We start from the raw sequence: 7,447 nt of genomic DNA, 5'->3' as shown, positions 1-7,447 counted from the left end.
GCGCGGACGCATTCCAAATGTTGACTGTGGCATATGGTGAAGCTACCTTGGACCGAAGCAACGTTTATCGGTGGTACAAAATGTTCTGAGAGGGCCGAGAAGATGTGAACGACAAAGAGCGTGCCGGACGCACGAGCACGTCAACAACAGACGAAAACATTGATGAAGTAAAGAAAATAGTATTGGCCAATCGTCGAATTACCGTTAGAGAAGTTGCTGAGGATCTAAACATTTCGATTGGCTCGTGCCATTCAATTTTTACTAATAATTTGGGCATGAGACGGGTCGCCGCGAAATTCGTACCAACGCCTCTGCTCACACACCGTTGTTTGTGCGCGAATTTTTGGCCAAAAATAACACACTAATGATGCCGCAGCCACCGTATTCTCCAGACCTGGCCCCGTGTGACTTTTTCTTGTTCCCGAAACTGAAGAGGCACATGAAAGGACGACGCTACTCTACGATTGAGGAGATAAAGACGGCATCGAAGGAGGAGCTGAACAAGATCACAAAAAATGATATTTTGAAGTGCTTCGAGGATTGGAATAAAAGTTGGCACAAGTGTATAATATCTGATGGGGATCTCTTTAAAGGAGACAAAATAGATATTCATGAATAAATAAATAATTAAAAAAAAAACACAAAATTCACGATACTTTTTGAACAGACCTCGTATACCTGTTTTTAAACCAAAATATTTAAAAAAATTTGAAACCTGGATGATGAAAACTGGTTATGTATTAATGATTGTAATTTTGCTACTTATATTATTTCTGGCATGAAAATCTATTTTAAAATTTAACAATACAACAATATCTGTAAACTATTTAATAAAATTATTCCATAAGCGAAATCCGTACACATCTAATTGTTGTACTTTTCCCATTATGCTAGCTAAAATAGTTAACGAAATTTCCATTGCTAATTCTAACCTAGTTTCTGCAATAATGTTAAAGCACAGACCAATCCATGAATTTATTAGTAGAATTAATTTTGATTCAACTTTTAAAAAATATACATTTTTAATCAAGTTTTTACATGTTACAATATTAATTTATCTTATTTTGAAGCATAATTTAATATAAACTTTAGACACTTGAAATACAGTTTCTTGCACCTTTAAACCAAATGTTCCGCTAACTTCTTCTCTAATACTATGGAAAGAGATAACAATAATTTGCTATCGGTTAAAATAATGGGTTGAATGTTATATACTATACGTGGTTGATGATATTAATTATAGAATTTTTTTTTTCTATACCTCTACGTGTTAAGGTAGAGCTTAAGATATAGCTCAAATATGGCACAGCATACAGCACACTGGTCTACTTTACTAGCGGTCCCGGGTTCAATCCTGGGTTAAAACCAAAATATTTAAGCTCGTTTCTCCTCTCGGAAAAAAGTGGCAACTCTACTAAGAGTGTCTTTGCCAAGAGAACCTCTCTAAATAATATGTCGTTCAGAAAGTTTTCATTTATGATTTAAACGACTTAATTCGACATTAAACGGTAGGTCCTAAATAACTGTGTATAATCAGCATGCGTACCACAGGCAGAGAGGTCATTATGTCCGGACACAGTCAATAGGACTGAAAGAGGGACGTATTAGGATACGACCAGTATTTTACCTGCTGAAATTCTAACTGGAATCCGCTTTGATCTGAATTATAAATATTTTCGCGTCCATATTGATACATGAAATATTTTATGCTTTCGATGAATGTGTGTGTGTGTGTGTGTGTGTGTGTGTGTGTGTGTTACGCATTTAACTTCCAAATGTGCTCTTAATAACATTGACTTTTTCATAACAAAGGAAGAGTGAATAGTTATTAATCAGTAAGGCCACTTTTGTACTCCCTCCCGATTTTCATTAAACAATTTTTTTGTAAAGAATAATTATTAGGAATGTCAGAAATAATCATTAGATAAAAAAATTCGATCCAAAAAGCCATAATTAATTATTAGTCTAGATATATCACTATGATACCTAAACCTTTCTCATGATTACTGAGTGAAATAATAAAATATTTTCGTTCTCTCAATACAATCACTACCCCCTGACTAGGTTTTCACCTTGGAGTAGTGGAGATGATTACGATTGTACGCGGGTCCATTCGTTCAGGGATGGTCGCCCGTGCAACCAACGAAGAGGGACTCTCTAAGTCAAGATGTTAGCGAACGTGCCGAAGTCTGCGTAGCACAGGGGAAGCTGGGTCTCGAACAATGACTTCCAGATACCTGGTGTTCTCCGAATAGTATAATACGCGCCAAGCCCCGGGCATTCGCGGTTTTGCTAGAGTGATATCGTATCACCACTGTAACTATTGAATTTAAAATAGACCAAAAACATAATTTTAACACGGCGCTAGAGGGTTTAGCTATTTTGAGCAGCGAAAGCCTTCAAAAATAAAACACGGAGGATGTAAAAAAAACTCGCGTAAAATATAGTGGCGCGACGCCGTACAGTAAGACCAAAACCCCGTTTGAGAGGCCAAAATTTCTTGCTCATTTATATATGCTATTTTGTACCATTAAATAAGATTTTAATTAATTCGTAATGTATTGAAAAATTTTTCTCAGCATTTGCTACAATTTTATAACTTGCAAAATATATTTTTTAATATACAAATATATTAAAATGTTGAATTTATTAGAATTCGAAACTTTTTTCTTCTTTCGAATACTTACTTAGAATCAACATTTTCAATAAATTTAGCATTTATTCAACGGTTTTAAACTATAGAAATATGTAATAAAAAATTTTTCGTAAAGCTAATAAAATATTTTACGTTAAATATAATGTAACGTGAAATATCTTTGTGTTATCTTATCTTTATATTATCTTTATCGTTATGTTTCTGAAAATACACAGATTGGTCACTCTTTTTAATATAAAGAAAGGACAAATAACGGCACTACGGTAGTATAAGTAGGTAATCAAATCCAGGACCTTTCGCATGATAGACGACTGTTCTATCACTAAGCTACCTAAATCCTACCAACGGCGGATTATCATTTTTAGTCAAAAGATAAAATCAATATGCGTTTATTCAGTTTGTTAACAAGTTTTACATACAATTATAATTACGCAATCGATGACAATTTCGCGGCTGTTGACGTAAGTTGATGCGTGGCCAGATATGGGCAGAATATGATAGACTCCATACGTCTCTGTTTAGAAAAATGCGCTTTTTCAAAATGGAGCAAATATGAACACAAACGCTTTTGTATATATTTTGAAAATACCACTAACTTGCAATTCATGAAGACAATTAAGCGGAATCTTATGTTACTTGTAGCCCTTCAAATAATTTATTATTTTATTATATGCATCATAACTGTGGGATAAAACATTTATATTTTATATCTACTCAATAATTTCTATTATCTTATAAAATTTATAAAAGATAAAGATTCATGGAAATTAAAACAAAATACATTTTACCTGTTTTTAACATTCTCAAGGATCACGTAACCAATATATTATTACTACGATTCATAAAGTGTTTCGAAGTCTCTTACAACTAAGAATTTTACGCATGCTTTTCTCTTTGTTGTAACGATAATTCATTGAATGCCATATGTTATTATAAACTTTGAATATCTCTACATAACTATGACAACACTATAATTTTTAAAAGCCATAACAATAACTTTAATTTTTGAAATTGTGGCCGCTCAAACGGGGCTTTGGTCTCACTGTGCGCCGTTATAAGAAGATGCTTGTGGCAGAAAGGGAGATAGTGGCCAACAGGCCTACTTCCTATGGGGACTAAAACCAACTAGCAACTCACAAGAGATGGGAGAATAAGTTTTTACGGGTAGTAAACGCCTCAGACAAGAACCGAGCATACCTAATCACTCAGAAGCTGAAGAGACCGAAGGTCATCGGTTGAGCGTCTCCTGCTTAAAAGGCGGGAGGTAGGAAGAATGAGATAGATAGAGAATCATTTGCCTAAGTTACCTCAAGAGTGGTCAGGATGACCATCGTTTTGATGACCTATCCTGACAAACAACTGAATGCGGAAAAAGTCGCTCACGTAAATGGATTAGTAATGGTCCATATCCTTGATTTTATGGTTTCCATTCAAAGACAGAAAAACACCAACCTTATGGAGCAGCTATGAGAGAGACGGTACAGTTATTTTCAACAGTACCGATGGACAAACTGATGCATTGCTGAAGAGCCTAACGTCAGAAATAACATTGAAAGAGGGGACTGCATTGCGTGCGTTATGGATAGACGAGCTACTGCAAGCGAAATTGAGTCGTAATGCACATCGAGGATCCTAAGATAGTTTTCAAGGATATCTTGGAGTTCCTTAACGGATAAAACCCGGGATATAATATCGATAACTCGGTCGCTAACAGCAGCGAAAGTTAAAATGCCAAAAGCACTCATTTTGCTGCCCAAATAAGGGATGGAAGTTTGAGGGCTTTGAAAGACATCAGTTTTAAGCCCTGTTGCGATTTTTGCCGGACAACCATAAAACAGTTCGGCCGCGGATGAGAGGAAAGGAAAAAATGGGCAACGGTAACCTAATGCTGCAAAATAAATAAAAATTCACAGTTCCTTTTACTCAAATTAACTAGCATCACAGCAGAAGCGCTCCGACTATTCTAGACAGGAGCATAGCTATGATGCAGATAAAAGCATTAATTCAAGCACCATGGTTTGGCAAAAACAAAATTACCGGACTTAGTAGCTGTGGGAAAATTTATCACGTTAACGGCAAAAGTAAACTAAGGATCTGCGTTGCAGTTAAAAAAGTAAACGCATGTCTACTAACGAATTATAGCAGTGGCGATCTAATAGTAGTATTGCTGAAAATAGGAAAAGAAAATCGAGAGATTGGAAATCTAATCATGAGATAAGTTTACTTGAACAAATTACCTCCACAAAGAAACGTTAAACAACCAATCTTTGCCAAAGCAAAGGGTGAAACCTAATTTTGCACAATCATGAAAATTTTCACCATATACTGTGAAGAAATTCAGATATGATCCCAACAAGAAGAAACTGGGCTTTATAATGCAGGAAGAATTATACATTCTTAATAGAAGAAATGGACCTATCTTCATGGACTCTAGAAGACAGGAGGCAATCGAAATTAAAGTCTGCACAAGGGCCTAGTAAATCAGATGAAGAACTAGAGGGTCTCTAATAAACTTTCAAATTCAGATCACAGACAAATCCGTTATGATCTTTAGTAGATCAGAGCCACAAAAATATTGATTAGAAATCTAAGACACATCAACTAGAATAGCTATAGAGCGGATTTTAGAGATTAACTTGCAAAAGTCCCTTAGAAATTTTACAACTCAGAAGCTCTAGGAATAGCATCATTCTTTGTAAACGATGCTATCAGGGAGTCTTTCGAACTTAAGATTAAAGTACAAAAGAACACAGGTAAAGTTCCACGGTGGAATACAGAGCTGAATAAGTTAAGGACTGGAGAAAATTTTTTAATAAAGCTAAGAAAATTAGGACCCTAGAAGAAGGGAAAGGCATAGGGAGTGTCAGCGGACATTCAAAAAAGCTATAAGAAATATTAAAAGAAGAAGCTGGAGGAAATAATGCGAAGGCATTGAGGGATAACCTGAAAACTCAAAATTTCACAAAATCCTCAGCGTTGACAAAACCACTCATTGGTGTTGTCTAAAACTTCCCGGTGGCACATATACTAGAACGATCTTCTTTTAGGAGAGAAGTCCCTCAATCATGTCATGGAGAGTCACTTTTCAGGTTTTACGGAAATATCTCCGTCGGAAATATACAAGCTTAAAAATAACAAAGCCTGAGGTATGGGACCTGGTTGCATAAGTAATACAACCAAGTGGGGTTGTATGGGCTGTCAAGACATTCAAACCTTACTAAGCACCAGGACCGGATGGCATCTAGCCGGCGCTAATACAGAAAGGGCTATAAAATTAATATACTTACTAACAAAAGTTTATAATGCTAGCATTACATTGAAATATGTTCCTAAGGTTTAGGCAGACATTACAGTAATAATCATACCCAAACCTGATCAAAACGGCCACGTGTTGGCGAAAGATTTTAAGCCGATTAGCCTCTCTTCGTTTCTCCTGAAGACTCTGGAAATTGAGAGATACCTGGAAATCGGCCCGCTTGCAGAAAAACTTCGAATTCTCAATACATTTATATGAAAAGAAAGTCTACGGAGACCGCCCTTTATTATCTTGTAAGCAGTGTGAAAGTTCATTCTTTGCTGAAAGCAAAGGTTTATAATATGCTATGCTGCTGTCATAAAATGCTTTTTTGACATAGAAAGATTTTTCGATCGCATATTAAATACGGTCATACGGGGAACTATGATCAAAAGCAGAACTTCTCGAAGCTCTAGTGAACTAAACAGACAATAGGTTAACCGGTAGAAATCTGTAAAAAAACAGTAAACTATGGTGAGCAAGCTCTAAGATATCGTCCAGCCCGCAAGAGGGGGCATGTTTTTCCTTTTACTATGGTGCCTAGCGGTGGGTAAGCTTTTGGTATTAGTAAAAAAGGAAAGTTTTTGCGTCTATAGTTATGATGAATATATAGCCACGCTCATAAAAGGCAGTTTTCCGGGGCCTCTTAGAGAACTCATAATGAGAGCTTTGAAAATTATTCAAGACTGGTATGGAACTAGAAAAATAAGAGTGAATCCTTTGAAGACCAATATTAATGTCTTTACTATAAAATGCAAATCGATTGCCAGAATCGATTGAGCCTTTCTAGCCTATGGTAGCGAACTACAGTTTTCACAAACTGAGTAAAATATTTGAGGGTTTTAACTGACACCAAATTAAACAGGAAATAACACTTCGTAGAGAAAAGGAAGAAATTCTTTATGTCCATGTGGGCGTGTAGGAAAGCTATGGGCGAATCCTGGGGATAGAAATTTAAAGTTACCCTATGGTTAATAAAGCGATCTTGTTATCAAGACTCATATACGTCATGGTAGAACGATGGCTCAGAGAGGAAAAGGTGGAAGCCAGAAATTTTCTAAAAAGCTTACATAGAAATTATTTGAGGACTACGGCGCTATGGCGCGGAGGCTATGAGGACTACACTTACAGAGCCGCTTGAGGTAACCCTCTGTATATTCCCTTTGGTCATTAAGCATTATCGGAGCGACAAATGCTAAAGCATATAGATTGAAGAGGAGTGAAAAACACCAAACTAAGGCATACTAAGCGAAGATAGATGCAACAATATCTCCTCACTTTAAAACTGCCAAATCCATATTTTGAGAAATAGCCGCAGACATGCATCTTTACCTGATGTTTAACGGTCCGTTCAATGAGTCTATTGGAATGGGTTGACCAGGCATATCTGATGAAAGAATTTGCCCATAAAGAAGCTTTGTCTGAAAAAATTACGTTGTCCCAATAGTGGTCCAAATTTGCTTTTGCACAAACAAGTATTTTTTCGACATGTTTTT

The sequence above is a fragment of the Dinoponera quadriceps genome, unplaced genomic scaffold (assembly GCF_001313825.1).
Source record: "Dinoponera quadriceps isolate SergipeBrazil2010 unplaced genomic scaffold, ASM131382v1 scaffold1557, whole genome shotgun sequence".
NCBI lineage: Eukaryota > Metazoa > Arthropoda > Insecta > Hymenoptera > Formicidae > Dinoponera > Dinoponera quadriceps.
This window is presented reverse-complemented; position numbering follows the sequence as displayed.